Source organism: Papio anubis, unplaced genomic scaffold (genome assembly GCF_008728515.1).
Source record: "Papio anubis isolate 15944 unplaced genomic scaffold, Panubis1.0 scaffold53, whole genome shotgun sequence".
Classification (NCBI taxonomy): Eukaryota; Metazoa; Chordata; class Mammalia; order Primates; family Cercopithecidae; genus Papio; species Papio anubis.
In genome coordinates, this window is record NW_022165509.1 from 61,353 (window position 1) to 81,556 (window position 20,204).

Here is a 20,204-nt window from a genome sequence, read left to right on the forward strand (position 1 = left end):
AATTATGACCCAGAAATTCAGAACGTATTGTGCTAGTTTATGAACATAATTCCAAAGATTTTATTATAGCAAAAGAATTCATAAAGCCTTAAACAGAAACTCTTGGAGGAAAAATACACACACACGCACACACACACACACACACACACACACAATGTGTGCAATGATATAGTGGCAATAACATTTGAAAAGTCAGCCATCCAATACAACTATAACCAAAATATTCCAATTTAATGGGTGCGTGATATTGTTAAAAACCTCTAACCAGTTCTTCTAGACCTTTTTGGATTTTCCAGAAAAGCTCTCAGCCAAATAGGTTTTCATTTTAGCTGTACTGTAAGTGAAACACAAAGGCAGACGATGGCAAATTCTACGAGGCTCCTGTTTTAAGCTTTCCTTAAAAATATAAATTTGAAGTGATCTTTTCAGCATATATCACAATTCAAACTTCTAGAAGACAGCCACCAAGGAACATACACCCTAGCAATTGTCAAATGAATCAGATAATGTTTAAATCTAACTTGGTTGCTGGGGCCAACCTACTAAGAAAGTTTGTTGTAAAAATGTATAGGCCTGAATTATTTTTACTTGCTGGCTGGCAATTGATTAGGTTCGAAGGCCAGAAGGGTTTGGGAACCAGAACTTGGGCAGTACACTTTGTGGAACCAAACAAAAGTTAAACACACTAAGTTTCTCTTAAGCCTCCTTCTAGGACATAAATGAACCACCCCCCCACCCCCCGCCCCCGTAACTGGGACTGGTGGAGGGAGCACTTCTTGCCACTTCACCACAGCTTAAGAGGGCATTTTGGACTTTAGACAACCCCTATTATTAAAGCTGAACTCTAACAGTGTATGCTTTTGATTTTTATCCCAGAACATCAGCTTCTTCCTGTCCCCAAAACACACACCACCCTTTACTCCCTTGCATATTAGCAGTGTAATTTTAACAAATTCAATATATTAAACGTTAATAAAATGTCCATAATGGTAAACATCCTATCTGAGAAGGCAAACAGGAAAGAAAAGATTGTTTTCATTTAGTGCCTTTTACTTGGAAAGATGGAAATTACCCAGAATTCTGTTCTCTTTTCCTTAACCAGTAGGTGGCACTAGTGGTTTCTGGCAATGAATCAGCTCTCTGTACCTGTAATGTAGGGGTTTTTGTGTGTAAAACATTCAATGATTAAGATTTTGGGGAAGATGAGGAGGGTGTGAACATATGGCCCTGAACAGTAATTGAAACATTTATAGCTTAACCAAAGAGGTTTATTTTAATATAAATTTGCATGGTATGAAATAGGTCTTATTATTATTTACAAGTGATTAAGAACAGTTATATGAATAATAGAATGTATATAATATACAGAGGTTTAAACTATGCTATGAATCCTATCACAGATGTCCTTACACTGGATTTTATGTGACACGCAAAAATTATTTAAAATTTTGACATGGAAGCACACATTTACTTGTAGTCTAGCTTTGAATATCTGTGGGTTTTTACATTTATTTCCTGTGTATCCAATATATAGTTTTTAAAACTTGTGCTTATACCATTTTTCATAGAATGGTATACTAGAAAAAAAGTAAGGATTGAGGGGCAAAGAAACCTGGATTAGAATCTAGGCTACCACCTACTAGGGCCGAAAACCCTAATAAGATAGTTATTTTAACCAAGCCTAGGTTTCTTTGTTCGTAAAATGATGTCTGTCTCAAAGAGCTGTGGTGAGAATTAATACTACTGTATCTGGCCAGGATCTGGGATGAAACAGGTATCCAGTCAGTTCCTTCTCCTTTTGTCGGTTTGAATTTTTAAGGTTGGCACAAGCAAATAATAATAATAATAATAATATTAGGTGGGGAGGATTTGTTTTTAAAAAACAAGTTTTAAGTATATAATTTTAAAAGTAAATAAACTATTTTAATTCTCTACCACTTTTAATTAGTTTCATCATCTCTCTCCTTGGTTAAGACATTCTAATATTTGACAGGTATTATTCAGCTCCAATCCTTCAAGGTCAGACGCTTGGTTACTGTAAATTTGTAGAGAGAAGTCTGTCAGGAATTTGGAGTCTCAGTTCTTTTTTGTTGGGATGTAAGCTGGCATTCCAGTATCCTGAGTATTCCTTTTCAAAGTACAGATAAGCACAATGAAGTGACTGACTGAGTTGCCAGCTTTTTGTATGACCCACCCTTCAAAAAGTTGGTTTTGCTTCTGTTTGTTCAAAAGATCTTTGATAAAATGATGATAGTCTTCATATCGCTTGTCTGTTTGCAAAAGAGCTAGTGTTATTAAAGGCTGTTTGCTGTTCATCTTTCTTATGGAAATAACAATACTTTTTTAAAGCCTGATTCTTATTTGACTTGGGCACTCAGTGTCCTTCCACACAGTGACACCTACAGAGTCATTAGCAAAATTAGATAAGTAACTGATTTATTAGTTCCATAAATGCACAGTGTATTCCCTTTACTCAGAGTGTAGAGCAAAAATTATTCATGCTGAGGTAGAATAATCAAAATGACTTTAAAAAGCACATTTTTATCATTCTAAACATATAAGCATTGCTATGGTGGTATACTATCATAGTACATAATAATAGAAATGAATTATGTCAGTAAAATCTTGAGGCTTAAGATTTACTGTGATAAATATTTTTCATTAAAGTGAAATATCTTGGCAGAGTCACTTCATATGCAGACTATTGACACAAGGAGGCCAGCTGTGCCTGTGCAGATGCCGAGATTTGGGTCTATATTATTAATGACTTATCATGTCATGGAGAGCTTAGATTAGTTTTGAAAGCAATCCCTTGCCACAAAAGCACTTTCTATAATGTGCAAACGCAAGGAATACTATATGTGCATTCCAAATTAAAGTAATCACAGAAGCTGCAGCAACCTTTGAAATTTCAATACCTCTTTTTATTTTGAAACATGAAATTCTACATCCTAAATTTTATTATTCATTAAAATTCATACAAAATGTTATTTCATATCAACTGGATAGTGAGTGGTGTGTGTATCAGAATTAATAGACATATATACATAGATAAGAAAATGAAGGAGATGGAATGGAACAAAAATGTATTGCAAACCTATTGTGTAGCACAGACTTTTGCCCTTAATCTCACATTTAATGTGAGGTTGGATTAAGTTTCGAATTCAATTCTGCGGGATTCCAAGATGCTGCTGCCTTCAGAGAATCTATAAAAGCATTGTTTAATATTTATTCAGTGCTTGCTTTGTTCCAGGTCAGATGCTAAACACTTTACATGCGTTACCACATTCCGTTTTTATAAAATCCATTTGAATATTATTATCATCATCCCTGTTTTCCAGATGAGAAGACCGAAGCATGTGTGGCTAAATAAATTATCCCAAGTCACAAGTCTAGTGAGAGGAGGAGTCTGGATTTCAATCCAGACTAATATTCCAAAGACTTCATTATCATCTATTGCTATTAACTATGACTTCACTATTCACTACTATTACAACTAAGTAAGGGGTAGAATTCAACTCCTACTTGCTTACTACCTCTGTGATATTAGGCAATTCGTTTAAACTCTCTAAGCTTCAGTTTTCTCATCTGTAAAAATGATAATGATAATAATAATAATAGTACTTACCTTGTGGTACTGTTGCAAGTTAATATTTGTAAAATGCTTAGAACAGAGTTTGGGTGCATATTAAGTACCGATGTTTTGTTTAATAACTAATAGTTAAGAAGTTGTACTTTCTGATGACTGATGAACTTTTATTAACAATTACACACACAGATTTTCTGTAATTTTCAGATGACTGTTATGCTTCAAACTAGACTGTAAACAAAATGACTACTTTCCACTGATGGGAAATGTATGTAGATAATGTTTAAGCATAGTCACTAACCATGTAAAGCGTTGAGCCCTTTACAATTTCTTCTGGTGAAAACGGTCAATTATCTCCATTCATCCATACGTTCCTTCTTGTACTCATTTAACATTCTCATGCCAGTACTTTGCTGAGTCCTGGGGACACAAGGTGAATAAATTGAGAAGAATCCAATCTAGAGCTGACGATATTCTCTGGTTTAGCACATAAGGGAGTGTGAGAAAGTCATAGGTTCCATTATTAGATCTGTTTAACAGGTATTTATTGGGCATCCATTAAATGCCAGGCACTGTGGTAGGCACTGGGACTGTCTAGGTAAATAAAGATTTCTGTTGTTAAGGAGCGCCGAGTGGGGAAGACATGCTAAATCGATAATTCCCCTTCAATTTACTTAATTACATAAGTGAACTGGTTAGGGGAACACGGAGGAGAAGCACTTACGCCCATTGCAGGGGCTAGTGGGATGAGGCAAGTTTTGACATTTAAACAAATTGTTGGCTAGAAGTCAAGAAAAGCAGAAATTAAACTACATACCAATATGGGGATGGAGTACCCAGAAAGCAGAGACACCGTGAACCAGTGTGGCACAGTGGTCAACTGCAAGTTTCTGGGTAATGCTAGCATCTAAAGCGTAAGGTAGGGAGAGTGGGGAGTCAGGCTAGAGAAGCAGGCAAAGCTAAAAGGTTAAAAGTGTGTAAAATCAACTGATGAGCCCAAATGCTAATAAACCACAACAATGGTAGCTGCATAAAGACACTTCTTAGACTTCTTTCCACTGAAATCCAAATAAAAGGAGCGCTGTTTTCCTATCAAGATTCTTGGAACCAGGGAAATGATAAATGCTTAAAAGTAATATTTTGGACTTGACCAAAAGGTAAAGGATACCATTCTTACCATGCCACAGTGAAGAGCCTACTTCCCTACCTCTCACCCCCAGCAGGCCAAATATAGGGATTGACTGTGAGGTCTTCACTGATATGTAGACTGAAAACATGTCTAATCCATGGCTTGAAATGACCTACCAGCATATCCTTCTGCAATCTAAAAGTTTCTTTTTCCTGGATTTAGGAACTCAGTCTGGGGCAAATTGCACTCTTCGGGTGGCACCCTGGAAAGCTGGTCATTGTGGCATTTTAGCAAGGAATTTAGGAATCTCCAGAATTGATTTTTTTTTTTTTTTTCATCTTTGCTGCTACTGCAGACCCAGGACAACTCAAGAGCTTTCTGTCTCCAGGTGGGTGGTGATTTGATTCCTCATCAAGCCAATGGCCACCCCCTTGCAATCTTTATGCAATGCACAGTATCCTCTGCCTGCAGAGAGGCTTGCTCCCTTGATGGAGAAAATACAGAATAACTGGACGCCAGGAAACAGGCACAGCTTTCTGGGTCAGAAGTTGGCTGGGGAAGGGCCCTGACTGCCAAGTAACTTGCAATGATGTCAGAGCCCAGCACAACCAGAAAACACCAACTAGCCAGCCAACAAAAGACCTAATAACAGGAAAAAAATCACAGAGCTGTGTTGCCAAAGCTGTTCTTTCCGCCCCCTACTCTTTTCTTCTAATTGGAAGAACAGCAGGAAAGAGTCTATATTTTAAAAGACTCCTCATCCTTCTCTCCCCTTCCTTCCTTGGCTTACACAGTGTTAACTAGGGAGGGAACAGTTCTCCGGATGAATCCCGCAGCCGTTGCTGGGGGTGTCTTTTTTGAGTTCCTTTTCAAGGCTGTCCTTGGAAGTTTCAGAAACAACGAGGACCAGGGTATTTTTCCTAAATGTAAACATGTAACTGTGTTTGGGAGAAAGCAGGAACCATTGAGGAAAGGAAGTCCTTTCTGCGTCCCTCTCTTCTCTGTTTCACGGTAATTAACCATACTCAAATGAAAATTAAAAGTTTGGCGGAAAAAGCTCTCTTCTTTCTTTTTCTTTAAACAGGGGCATCATGGTTCATTCTAGCCATTTAGAGCCCTCAGTGATCCATAATTCAACTGGAAATTAATAAAACACAGCCCGTTCTTGGAAATGAAGTTTGAATTAAAATCCTCTTGTTTTGGAATAGGTGACTTTTTTTCCCCTTTCATTTGTGACAGTCAATTTTAAATGATGCCACTTCAAGGACATTTTCATTTCTCCCACAACATATTACACGAAACACTTGCCTGTAAAACCGGCTCATTAGCCTGCAAAATTATACTGTACAGAATGGCTTTCATTCAAAGTAGAAATGGGATTTTTAGTAGGCAATTTCTGTATTTTATAAAGATAAAGCAATGTTTGATTGCTTCTTCCCAGCTGTTTTGCTTAGTGGTTATAAAGAGAAATGGAGTGGGGGGAGGTAATGTGGGGGCGGGTTTGTAAAGATGTGCTTAAAAAATAAATCTTACACTGAAAAACTAAGGCAGAACTTCACGAAACAACTGCGTCCGCAGCTCTCCTGGGCTGCAGTGATTTGTCCTCTGGGTGTCTGGAGGAAAGCTCTGAAAGAAGTGAGCGAGAGGGAAAAAGAGGGAAAGAGGGAGGGAATCGAAAAGGTTGCTTCGCAGGCTGCAGCACCCACCGCGAGCTGGATGACTGAGACACTGGGAGTTGCTGGAAGGAGCAGCTCCTCAGAGGTGGGGAGAGGGAGGGTGCGCAGCAGAGCGCCGGAGAGGAGGGACGCGGAGGCCACCGAGGGGTCAGCAGAGCCGCGGCGCCAGGGTGGGGGCCTCCAGGCGGCGCTGGCCACGGCTCACCCGCGAGGGCCAGCGCGCCCGGCCGGCCGCGCCTCCTGCCGTCCGTACCCGGGGGTGGGACCCGCGCCGCGAGCTGCCTAGTGCGTGGAGGGAGCCAGGCTCCGGCTCGCCCGATGGATTGACTTGGAGATGGATCGAATTACACCATTTGCCGTGCATCGGTTTGTTTTGCTCCTGCTCTGTCCGGCGGCGGCGGCGGCGGCGGCGGCGGCGGCGGCTGCTGCTGCTGCTGTAAGGGGTGGTGGCGAGTTTCAGGATTCTATCAAGAAAGGCAAGACCTAAGGAGACAGAGGGATATCTATTTTTACAATATTTTTCTTTATTTTTTTTCTTCCTTGCGCGTGGCAAGCTTTTTCTTTTTTTTTCTTTTTTCTTACCAGCCTCCCCCCAATGAGGTAAGACCGTTTTCAACAATTTGCTAATGCTCTTGTGGCGCCCGCTGGGGGTCGGAACCTGAGATCCCGTATCGGGTGTGTGTGTGTGTGTGTGTGTGTGTGTGTGTGGCCAGTGGACGGTTGATTTCTTTTCCAAGCTGCTCTCTGCCTGCCGTGTAAGGGACGCGCGAAGGGCTACAGAGGTTTGGCGGACGCGTCAAAACTGGCAAAGCTGGCGGCTTAGGGGGAGGGGCAAGTGGACTTGGAGGCCCTCCTCCACTGTGCACCCCCTTGGAAAAAAAAAGCGGAGGGGGCACCAAGTAAAAGTTTCTTGCCAGGCAGAGCCAGCTCGGCGTCCCCTACACATAGTTGGGGGGAGCAGGGGTTGCTTCGGTGCCGGGCACGGCGTCTCGAGCCAGCCGGAGAGAGCTGAGCCAAGGCCGAAGGAGCCGCCTGCAGGCTTAGCCGCCCCTCCCGCCCGTTGGCCCTGGAGCGGACGCTGGGACGGCCGGGGTCTGGCAGCTCCGGCCCGGCTAGGAGCGGGCGGGCGGGCGAGCATTATTCGCCTGCGTCCTGGAGAAGGGGCGCAGCGCTGCAGCTGAGGCCGGAGCAGCCCCTCGCGGGCGCAGGATACCTGTCAGTGAGCCCCGGGATTGCACGGCCCCCGGGTAGTGCTTGCCGGCGAGGGGCAGGGACTCGGGTGACTTGGCCACCCCCATCCCCAGCCCCCCGGGCCCGGGCACCGGCTCCGGCCCGGAGGGCGGCCACTTCCCACCGTCCCTCTCCCCCTGCTGGCAGAGCGCGCTGCGGGCGGACTCACGGGCCCGGAGCTGCCCACCGCCCACCCCACCTCCCACCCGGCGCCCGGTGTCTCCTCCCGGCCGCTCTCCCCAGCAACTTTCCGTGCTTTGTTCCCCGGCTGGAAATGCTTTACGGAAGCGTCTTGGATAGGGTCTCCGCCAGGCGGCAAGAGCTCGGTTCTGAGATGTGTTACGTTCTCATCTCCCCATCAATTATGGATGGAAACAAATAAGGAAGAGTCAATTTTGCATGAGCCCCTTCTCCGGCTGCAAGAGGCGTCCTGCAGCCGGGAGGGAGCCGCCGCTCGCGCCGGCAGCCGCTGGCAGGGGCTTGGTGAGGAGGAAGGTAGGGAAACTTTTATTTCCCGTCTTGACAGCGGCGGTGTTCTTCCCTGGTCTGCAGAAACTGACACAGCAGCCGCCTTCCTTGGGTAATTTAGGAAGGCTTGAAGCTTCCTCTGTCGTGTGTAATTCTTGGATTGAAATGAAAGGTCATAAAGGACTTGAAAGTGTGGACGAGAATTGGGTTTGAAAAATTTGTGTTCCATCCACTCTTGGGACCACTGCTGTCAGGTGATTGTTTAAATCCTGAACTTGTTAAAAGGCGAAATGTCAGGGAGCTGGCGGGTCTGGGGGTGTGGAGGGGGACTGAAGTCCCGGTATAAATCGCAGCGTTTGAGGAACTTAAGGCAATACTCTGTGTTCTGGGGTAACCAGTCGGTAACTGATGTTCCAGCATCCCGAGCCCTCAGCGCCGTCAGCTGGGTGATCTCACACAGAAGGCGCAGCACATCGTTACTATAGATATATAGACTTCGTCAACAGTCATTGGACCTTCTGTCTGCCACTACAGCGGGGCTTTCCTTTAAAAATAACTGTAGTGTTTCCTGTTACTTGGGGTGAAAGGGCAATGAGTGGGACGATTTTTCCCCAAAACTTCTGGCCATTAAGAATTTTAAGTCTGTAGTAAAAATTATGGGTGCTTTTTAAGGTTGCCCTTCCCCCTGCTTGATATTTGGGGCTATGAAGTGGATTCTTTTGTTGATTCCAAAGCTGAAGTCCCAGGGAAAGGTCTAACATTTTTCTAAGCTGGTTTGATCTCTGTCCCTTAGAATAGGAAAAATACTTGTTTGAAGAAAATTTTCAAGGTTTCTTCCTTGTAGTATTAAGAAATCTCATCTCAGACCGCTCAAGGGAAGGATTTTACTATCCTTTGGTGGCTTAAAACAATAGGTTTTGATACCGGTTTACTCATGCTGTTAAAAAATAAATCCCCTTACTCTCTTAGGTGTCTAACTCAGGAAATTAAGTTGTGTGTAGTCATGTTTAATGTAGTGAGTGACAGGCATATTCTGTCAAGCTGGCAGATATTACACAAACATTTACTCTGGTTTAGATAAATAGAAATTGCCAGATAAGCCCTGAGATTTGGGTCTATATTACCATGAACCTAAACATCTAGAGATAAATAAACCATAGCTCAGTCATAGCTGAGTTTTGTTTTTTATAGTTACTGCCTGTGCTTTGTTTGGTTTAGGTCTCTAGAATGTACTTCCAGAAAGACAGTTAAATAGATAACCCCAAGGCTTCCAAAATGTGTTGTTGAGCAGCCTGTTTTCTTCCATTGGCACATTTTGTTAGATTAACAGCCAGCAACTATTTCTTACTGCATCCTACAGAATATTCCTACCTGGCCTTATTTCTAGTAGGGATGCTATATCGATAACCTTTTTTTTTTTTTTTTTGGAACGTTTCTGTGATTCAGGAGAGTATGCCAGAAATATTGTGACTTCTTCATCACCGACAGCTGGTTAACTTGAGTTTGATTTAGATTTGTGGGCATTCTGCCCTCTTCCTCTTCTTTCTCTCTTTTTTTCTTTTGGTGCCCTTTAATAGCACCATCTGGTCATGTCTCCCCTGGTTTGATGGGTTGATGGATTTGAAAGATGGCTGTGATGTAAATCCCTTAGTCCTTAGAGTGAGGGCAGCTTAGAAATCCAGAAGACTTCAGTTCTGTTGCTTGCTGCATGCACAGAAGGGCTCTGTCCAGTAACTGTGATTGGGGTAAGCAGGCCCCTACATCAATGTCGGGGTTTCCATTGCTTGAAAGGCCACAAGCAAGTAAACAGGAATCAGAGCCTTGATTCACAAAGATGGCCATAATTGCTAAAGACTTACTGAAACTGGAGAAGTTCTTCACTTCTTGCTGCTCCATCATAATAAACCTTGGTAATTAGCTTAGTCATTGTTCTTGCATGTGAGTTTCACTAAGATACAAAAAGTGAAAAATGCATCTGAAATAGGGTCATTTTTCATCCTTTTGATGCGTTTTATGCAGAGTTAAGAGCCTGGCTGAATGCCTAACCATTAGTAGTGTAACCATAGGAGGTGAATTCTTTCTTTGGCATATTGCGAGATAAAATATTGTCTTTTATTTTAATTAATAGACTTCAAGCCTGCATATTCTAGATGCCTTTCTAGAGGAAGCAAGAAGCGGTTGGGGTATGCCAACCAGGCAGTATTTATTGAATATTTATCATTTGCAAGGAGCTGTGCTAGCCAGTGTTCCAACACCAGGTGAGCCAGATATGTTTCTCTTGTATTTTCAATTGAGCAAAAATAAAAAGAAATAAAGGATGGGAAAACAGACCTTTTGACAAGAAATGTAGATATGCTCCTTTCTTTAGAAGTGTAGTATTTTATCCTAGAGATTTTAAAGCAAGATTGCCCGTATCAGATACTTGCAGTGGTGCAGCCTACCTGCCTTTAACAGTAGTGAATGATTCAATGTACTGTTAGTGTAATTCATGCATTGGATCTGTCCTTAGAGTGAGAGATCTCACTTTCTGTGGCTCATGTGAATGGAGACTTAGTGTTAATATCTACCAAAGCTAGTGTCTTAGGTTGCCGCTGATCCTGTGAACAGCTGCCAACTTCCAATTGGGAAAAAAAAAAAAAAATGTTCTGATTTATTCCCATGACACACGGAGAGAATAAAAATCACATAACTATTTTAAACATACCATAACACTTTCTAGTTGAGGTGGCTATTGTCGGGCAGAGTTTTCCTCCTCACACCCTGACAGCACTGGCAGTGCCACTGACAATTGAAGCTGCTTGCATTTCTCCCAACAGGAAAACTACTAGACGTTCTTACTTTGAAAAACAACCATTTATGTAACCAAGGGCGATCAAATCAGTGGTCCACACAGATACCACATGAGGTGTACTTATTTCTCAAACTTTCCTTTTCTATTAAGCTTTTGTTAACTCACCCAGATTAGCATTTTAACAACCCTGAAGTGAACTTCTGCCATTCTCTCTACTTGGACACAGTATGTAGATCATCCATCATCCCGTCCTTGGCTACAACAGGCTGCTGGCTCCATCACCATTTGGAGCTACACGGAATCCATCCGACTGTGAACAGCACAGCTGGCTACAGCAATTTTTTCTTCCACACCACTGGCAGTATTGTCTGGCTGTGGTAACTAAAGTTAACACCCAGAACGGGAAGTTTCCATTGTTTAGCAACCTGTCCCAGGCCCCTCATCCAGTTCTGGGGTGGCACCTGCTGAAAGACCCTGCCACTTTGCAATCGTGTGTTCCATTTAAAAGGAGGCTTGCCCCAACCTTATACCACCACAGAAAGATTCTTGAGGCTTGTAAGATCAAACCACCAGAATCACAGAATTAGAAGGAGTCATTCAGCCACCACTCATCTTACACCTTCAGAACTTAAGTCTACTTGAAAAGGGGAAGAAAGGAATGAAGTAGCCTTCAGCCTGTGATCCCAAATGACTGAAGACAGAAAAAGACCTACCTAGTTTCTTGGTGAACTGAGCATGTTATTGCTATATCCCTTTTCACAAAGAACATGCAATGTACCTAAATATGGGGCCCTTGTCTACTAGTGCCCAATACTTTCTGTCACCTTTTTTTTTGTTTTGTTTTCTTCTTTTTACTCAATAAGATATCTGTTATAGTGGCCATTGCTTGTTAAAGCAAGAATAACATGAATTAGCTGGCTACATCTGTAGATTCTGTTGCCAAACTTTTTTGTTTGGATGTTTAAACTTTCATAATTAGGAATCTAGTTTTTGGAGATTGATGTGTCAAGGGGAGACTGCCTCATGTTGGGTGTGAGTTAGCATGTAGTCTTCTCTCCATAACATTTACTAGTGAAATCAGCCACAAAACATCTGAAGGATGATGGTGACGATGATGGAGGCTGAGGAAGAAGAGGAGAAAGCAGCAACCACAATACTAAACACTTGATGTTAGCTTACTAAATTCTAGGCACCATCCTAAGATCTTTATAATATTGATTATATCATATAACGCTCAGACAGCTCTATAAGGTGAATTATGTTATTATTGCTGCTTTATTGGGAAACAAAGTGAGGTACTGAGAAGCTGTCATTTCCCTGAGGTTACACGATGGAAAGGTGGTAGGGACAGGATTTGAATTCAGGCTTCCCGACATCTCAGCCCACTTTTTCCCCACTGCGCTGGATTGCTTCCAAGAACACAGACCGTCCTGCAATTTTCTGACTTCCTAATATTTCTGACATTTGTTTTTCAATGAAAAAGTCATGATTTGGGGGAAGATTGCATACTGAGTGAAATGATACGTACACTGTGGATATGCTCTTGAAGCACCATCTTTTTTCTCATCTAAATCATATTGTTATACTTTTTAATTTTTTTTTCCAATTGGCCATATAATTATTACACGCCCTTCTTTTCAAGCATCCTAGAACGGTATCTTCTCCCACCATTTTTCTCCATGTTAGGCTTTCCTGTCCAAGATTGCAGTGGCATAGGACAAATGGTAATATTCATCACTCTCCACCAAAAAGTGCTTCTGCGTCCGGGTGCGATTGACATTCATTTCCCTGATCTTGGCAGGTGAAGATCCATTACGTATCTTTGTCCCATTTCCCAGGAGTATTTATGGGCCCCATCAGCAAAGACAGTGAGAGCTGCAGCTGTTCAAGCATTAGTGACACCAGTATGGAAAGTGTATTACTGAAGTTAAAGTCTCTATTAGATTGTACTATACATTTTTCTTAGTTATGATGGAGGGAAAATCTTTCAATCTATGTGAGTAATCACATACATTGTTGAGAAATTCTCTCTCATGCATCAGCATTATTTTTTGTTCTTTTTAATTCAGGATCTCTATGAGAGGAAACAAAGGGAAATATGCATGACCACTACACATAATACTGAAATGTAAGGTTCTCAACATATATTTACAGGAAGGAATATGGGTTTTTAAAGCCCAATATGTTGGTACATATATAATAAGGCCTCAGGAAGATCTGCAATTACTTAGCCTATTATTGGAGTCTGTACTTAAAAATAACGTCAGGAGATTCTACTCAGCTGAGGAACTGGCACATGAGAACCAGAGCAGACGAAGCTCTTTGAGAAAATAACACTTCCACTCCCCAGGAGCAGGCTGTCAGGAAAGCAGGGACTGAGATTCCCCTCTCCATTGGCCTACGCCTCACTTGTTATTATAAGGGTCTTTGCAAGCTTTTTTTTGGTCTACAGAGTTGTCTTTATTTATCAGTAAGTCCTCAAGCCTCCTCTGGGTAATTGGTGGATCAAATAAAGATGTTTTTAAAAGCTACAGAGGGAGAAGAGGAGGCAGAAGAAGGAATAAAGAATGTTGCAGTTGTTCTTGCCATTGCTGGCACTAACATTTGTTCATTCGGCTAACTTTTACCCTGGGTCTACTCTGTACAAGTGGGTACAGAGCAGGAGAGGGCTCAAAGAGGAGCATCACACAATTCCCGAGGTCAGGGATCTCACTGAGTGCTGTAGGAAAAACAAGGTGTACAAATAGCTGAAATGCTGTGTGTTTTAAGTGCCAGAAAAGATATACACAGTCTTAGGGAAATTGAGAAGAGTGAGAGGTTATTTCTGGTGAGGGTGATCAGGGGAGGCTCTGTGGAGTCACTGATATTTGAGCTGGTTCTTGAACTAGGTAGGATTTGGACAGGTGGACAGTGAGGAGTGGTCGGCGGGGGGGGGGGGGGGGGTGTTGAGAGGGAGGGAATTCCAGGCATACAGAACAGCTTAGGCAAAAGCCCAGGGGTGGGGTGGGAGTGAGGGTCTAGATCAGTTGTCCATATTTACGCCCTTACCTACGACAGACTTGTAATTCAGGTGTGAAGAGGCAGTTTGCCATACAATCCACAAATATTTATTGAGCATCTCTGGTCTACTATACTTAGCCATTCAGCAGATGGCCCTACGGCTTAAGCCATCAGAATGAATAGGATCAATCTTGTGGCAATTCACTAGATTGCTCCGTGATCAGGACTAAAACCCGCACATCAGCTGCCAACTGGTTCAGTGATACACATGAACGTTGCAAGGAATAAGATGATTTGCCTCAAATTACCCAGCATCGAGTTCCTCTCATAGAGTTGTTTAGCAGAACCAAACTGGAAGGCTGTGGCTTCATTGGCTTCATCTTTTTTCTGAAACTTGAAAAGGTTCTAGACATAGATTCTATAATAAAGAATATGTTGCATATGTATATGAGGATTTTTGGAGGGGAGATAAGGGAATGTGAAGATAGGAAGTGGAAGAGAGGACAGACACAAATTGAAACCATGCTCATATGAGTTGGACTCTAGTTGCTGCTTAGACTGCAGGTTCTTTGAGGCTATATTGCGCGCTCATCACTGTAAGTTAGCAGAGGGAGTGACACGTAGTAGATATGCAGCAAGTGTTTTAATAAATGCACTAATTGAGTTTAACTTTTCATTACATTGCAGATATAGCTTATCATGGCTGGTAAATGGAAAGGAATGAGGTTGGAGCTATGACAGCCTTTTCCTAATAGAGAAAGGGGAAATGACTTGGAACGTTTTTAATACTTCCTTTTGGAAACTTTCATTTTAGGGTTCCCAGGAGGAAATCATACCTCTTTCAGGGCCTGAGTCTTCCAGATAAACTCATCTGCCACTAATGGTCCCCAATCCCCCACTTTCCCACCTCCCTCACCTCCCTTTGTCCTGCCATACTCAACCCCCTCACCCAAGATAACCTGTTTGGACATTAGAGTTTCCAAGCCATCGTTAACCCTTTGATTAACACAAAGTATAATCAATCCATTGTTAAGTTTAATAGTGGAGGTAATAAGCTTCATGAGAGGAAAGACCAGAAGTTCTGTGTAGTGTAAGTATGCTTATTAAAACACATAATAAAGGAAAAATAGAATGAAAACAGTTACATTAGGGAATGATCAAGTCAATTGCTTTGCCAAGAATTGCTCCAGTGGTTCAATTTTCTATGGTATATTTAAGTCTGTTACAAGTTAATCGTTATATGACAGACTGTGTTAGAGACGAATCTTAAGTCTGAAGAATCACTGCCAATTAAAGATCAATCAGAAATTATAAAATAGGTCAGTAGGGAAAAAGGATTAAGCATATACAAATTCAATATTGGGAACTTCTCAGGAATATTCGAGTGACATAAAGCAGATAACCTGTTTAGTTTAGTAATTGGTCTGGCTCCCACCCAGTTGCTTGTCGAAGTGAAGGGCAGGCTGCCTCCCCCTGCGCAGAGCACACTTGCCTACAGACAGGATCTAAAATAAACTGGCCTGGTTCAACTAGACTAATAATAACAGCTAGCACTTACTGTGTGCTTACCATGTGCCATGGCACAGTGCCTAGCACTTCAAATATGTTATCTAATTTAATCCTCACTCTACCTCTGGGAGTATAGGACTAATAGCTAACCAAGAGCCAACATATATTGAGTGCTTGTTATGTGCCTGATACACTTTTAAGAACATGTATTAAATCGTTTAATCAGCATTCTTTGACATGAGTAATATTATTGTGAATATTCTCATTTTGTAGAGGAGGAAACTGAGTCATGGGTGATGAAGTCATTTTCCTAGGGTCAAACAGCTAGTGACTAGTGGAACCAGGGAACTTGGACCCATGATAGGCAGTGTGAGTAAGAACATGAGCTCTTGGAGTCTGCTTGTTGTGGGGTGTGAGTCTTGGAGTGTGACTCATATGCTGTGTGATTTTGAACAAATTACATCACCTCTCTGAGACCCATTTTCACCTTATAAAAGGTGGATGATGATGGTGGTACCCACCTCCTAGGGGTATTGTGAGACACACATGAATTAATATTTGAACAGCACTTATAATAGTGCTTGGCATGTAGTGAGTGCTATAAATATATCAGTGTCTGTTAAATAAAAATAAATGCAGGCTGGCTTCAGAGCCTATGCTTTTAGCCCTTGTACTGTGCTATCTTTTCACATGTGATTTTATCCTATCTCTTTAACCAATATATGTACCTTAAGGCCAGTTCCACAACAGCTACCCTGCACTCCCACTCGGTATACTTGCCACACATTCAGCCAAACTGGAAAGGGGAATTTGGAAGGAGAGGTTCAGTGGACTGGAGATTTTACTCTAGACCTTGGCACCTTTTTGAAGATCCCTAAGCCTGAGGTCAGCTGTTTCAGAATTGTGGTGACAAAAGCCTGGCTTCCGCTATCGGTTCTGTTGAAGGACAAAATATCGATAATTAGCACATGTTCTATGCTGGTGGCCCCAGGGTTGTTAAAAATGTGAATAATGTCATAAAAATTTAAGCACACTCCTGACCATCTCTGTCATCACCCACATCTTCAGTCTCTACCAGGAGTCTTCAAACTTTAAATTTCATCACAATGATATAGGGTTAAAATGCAGATTCCCAGAGCCCCAACACCAGTGGGTCTGTTTTGCTGCATCTGGAATGAAGCCCAGTAGTCTGCATTTTTAAGGAACACTTCAGGTAACTTGTGCCCATTGTCCCTTCACCACATTTTGAGAAATGGTGCTTTAGTTTAGTCAGAGCTCCTCAAACATCAGTGTGCCTACAGATTGCCTGGCATCTTGCTAAAATGCAGATTCCCATCCAAGCAAAGTGCTAGACCTCAGGGTTACTGTTGGCAGGCCACTCCGTAGTAGATCTAAGACCTCTTGCCTACGGTGCGAGGAGAATGATTATGAGCCAAAGACATCCCAGCTAGCTCATGAAAGACTAAAGAAAGTAATAAAATCTGCTCAGAGCTAAAGTGGCTTTCCCCCCTCCCACCCTCCCAGTTTGCAAAAGATCTTTATAGCGAACAGAAATTTTGAAAGAAAAAGGGCACTCACTTATTTCTGCTGACTGGCCTATATCATTTCATAAATGAAGTCCTGGGCCAGTATTCATAGCAACAGTTTTTGATTTAATGATAAACTGAGATAAGGGTAATCAAACTTCATGCTTCAGGGCATAAGGTGATTGCCTGCTGCGGTCAGGATGGAATTTTTTCCCTTGTGCTTTGCACAATTGACTAGATGCATTAGAGAGAGTGCTCAAGCCGTGCTTGGAAGAGCTGGAGGCCCAGCAGAAAGCTCCGCTGGCTGAGATCATATGGGAAATGGTTTGGGTTGCGATGAACAACCCCCATCATCATTTGGCTTTAGCATTTTTATGTCATATTAAGATTCTGTGTACTGTATGTATGTATTTCTATAAGCCACACAATGAAGCTGGGAGCATACTGTATTTGGAAGCAGATGCCCTGTACTCCAGCCCTGGCCAACAGAATGAGCTTCTGAGTTACTTAGGGGAAGCACTCCCCACATGGAGACTCAGTTTCCTCACCTGTGGATGCCTTACTGACCCTGCACAATTATAATGAGCATTAAATAAGACAATATGGATAAAAGTGCTTCATAAAAACCAGATAGTTGTTGCTCTAGTGAAAAGTATTATTATGATACAATGAAATATACTTTGTGGAATCACTTTATTATAATCAGCCATATGTAAATTCACACTCTGTGTGGTGACATCATAAACATAATGACAGCAAACATTTATTGAGTTCTTAATCTGTGCCAAGCACTGAAGTTTTATTTACATTCTCTCATCTAATGCTCATGTCAGCCTTTTGGGGCACATACTTTTACTTCCTATATTATAGATGAGGACACAGATGCTCAAGGAGCATCACTTAGCTTCCAATCGCTGTTGTAACGAATTTCCACAAACGCACTGGCCTAAAGCCACACAGATGTAGAATTTTAGTTCTGGAGGTCAGAAGTCTGAAACGGGTTTCCCTGAGCTAAAATCCGGATAGCGGCTCCAGGACAGAATGTGTCCTTGCCTTTTCCAGCTTCTCAAGCTGTCCTCATTTCTTCACACGTGACCCCGTTCCTCCATCTTCAAAGCCAGCAATCCTATGACTGAGACTTCTTCCGTAGTCACTTCTCCCTCTCCGACCCTCTGCCTCTCTCTTCCATCTTCAAAGAACTCTTGTGGTTAGCTTGGGACCATTCAGATAATCCAGGAATCTCCCTATTTTAATATCCATTACTTAATTATAGATGCAGAGTCCCTCTGGCCATGTAAGGCAGCATATTCACCCATTCCAGGGATTAGGGCATGGACATCTTTGTTTTTAGGGGTGTGGACGTTATTCTTCCTCCCACAGTGAAGTACCTTGCTAGGAGCGTGCTACCAGAGTCAGAATTCACACCCAAGGCTGTCAGTTCAAAGTCCACCATCTCAACTACTCACTATAAACCCTTCAATGTAATCAGTGAAGGAAAGAATAAAATTATAGAATGTGAGTGGTGAGGAAAGCCCTGTTGCTTTGAGAATAATCCATTGGGGACTTTTAAATATAATCATCATAGTATTAACAACACAAACATTGACCTGATCTTCAAGTCCTGCTTTGTACTAAGCATACTACGTGGAGTCATTCATTTATTTCTTCTCAGCGTGTATATTGTTTATCCAATTAACCAGATTTACAGGGATCCCTGAATCCATTTGTCTTTCACTGGATAACTGAAGGAACAAGGAGCATTTGGGGGGCCAAGGGACCACTTTGGAGGTCTATAGGAATGTGTTTTGATGGAACTACTACTTCAGCAAAGGGTAGTTGAAGAAGGATGGCAGGGGCAGTTGGGCCATCATTTTCTGGCTCTCACACTGCCCCTTGGCAGATTGGATGGGGTTTGTCAGGTAAGACCAGCCCACTCCATCCACTGATAGCCAAGACCATTTCCAGCCTGTGAGGACTGATACCCACAGAGACCAATCAGACAGTCAGGAGCCTGTATTCTGCTAGGTTTCCAAAGAACTGTAGAAAGTTATCAGAGATCCCTCCCTCACTCTCTTACCCATCTCTCCCGCTCTTCTCTTCACCACACACTTAGCTAATCTCTGAGGTTTAATGTAATTTTCAAGTTCAAAATGTGTGCTCATTACTGAAAAGGCTGTCAGAGCAATTTGAAAAAGGAGTAGGAACACAGAGCTGAGAGTCTGGAAAAACACAGCCTAGCTGAACTGTTAGACAACCAGATTACCTGTGGACAAGGACTGGCCTTGCTAGCCTTAGTTTTCTCCTTAGAACAAAGAGAGGTGGTGATGGGCGGGAGAGAGTCTATATGACCTCCAGAGTTCTTTCTAGTAGTAGGATCCCTTCATGCTATGTTTATCTTCCTATTTTAATCCCCTAGGCAGTACAATCACATACCATGCTGATTTTAGAAAATATGAATCTACTTTATGAACCTGCACGTAGCTACCTGCAAAAAGAGACAGACACACAGATAGTCCAACTTCTCAAATTTATTATTGCCATTTACATTTTATAACACTTTGCCCTTTTCTTTTGGGATCACTTAAACTTCATTGCTGCTAATATAGTTTTTAGACTCAATTTTCAGAAATACATAGATAATATTTTCAGTTAGCAGTAATTGCACCTCATTCAGCTCTCTGGGGTTGATGCGTTACCATTGCACAATTTCCCAGTAATTTTCAGTTATATCTCCAAAGAGCCACCCTGCCCCTCCCTGCCATTGAATACATAGAACTGAGAGGGCAAATGAGTTTCAAAGTAGAGAGCCAAACCTGACTTACTGGTAGTGGCTGTTGCAGCTTGTGCTACAGAAATTTGTAGGCCTGCATCCAAGGTCAAAGAGAAAGAGAATGCCTTCATAGGTTGGCAGTGTTCTATGAAAAAGGGAGAGTGTATGGTAGCCCTCAGTGAGCATGGTCTTTGTACAGGTTGATAAGTGTTTAATGCAGATGTCATCTGAAGTGATGTCCCAGCTAGCTGCAAGAACAGAGCTTCAATTATCTGATCCATGGGAAGGCAGATAAGTAACTTCCAATGCATAAAAAATCTTGGCAATTATTACTTTACCCAGTTCTTGCCATTTGATTTATTTTGTTGCCTTTTTCCTCAATTATTCCTGCTATCTTTAACCATCAAAGATTCAAAATATATGGTAAATGATTGTGCTACTATAGATATCGCCTTCACTCCACATATATGTATATGTAAGTATGTACGTTTGTCCATGCTATACATAGGTATATGT

General features: G+C 42.1%; 1 protein-coding gene across 14 annotated transcripts in view; it reads left to right on the forward strand.

Moving 5' to 3' along the window:
• Positions 1-6,660: 6,660 nt before the first annotated feature.
• Positions 6,661-20,204, forward strand: part of LOC101010002 (semaphorin-6D) — a 56,182-nt gene continuing 42,638 nt past the window's right edge. For 5 of the 14 annotated variants that reach the window (XM_031662279.1, XM_031662286.1, XM_009210098.3 and 2 more), the window contains exon 1: positions 6,661-6,994. The gene's annotated coding sequence lies outside the window, so the exon portion shown is untranslated. The other 9 variants (XM_031662288.1, XM_009210107.3, XM_009210110.3 and 6 more) reach the window with 6 other exon arrangements.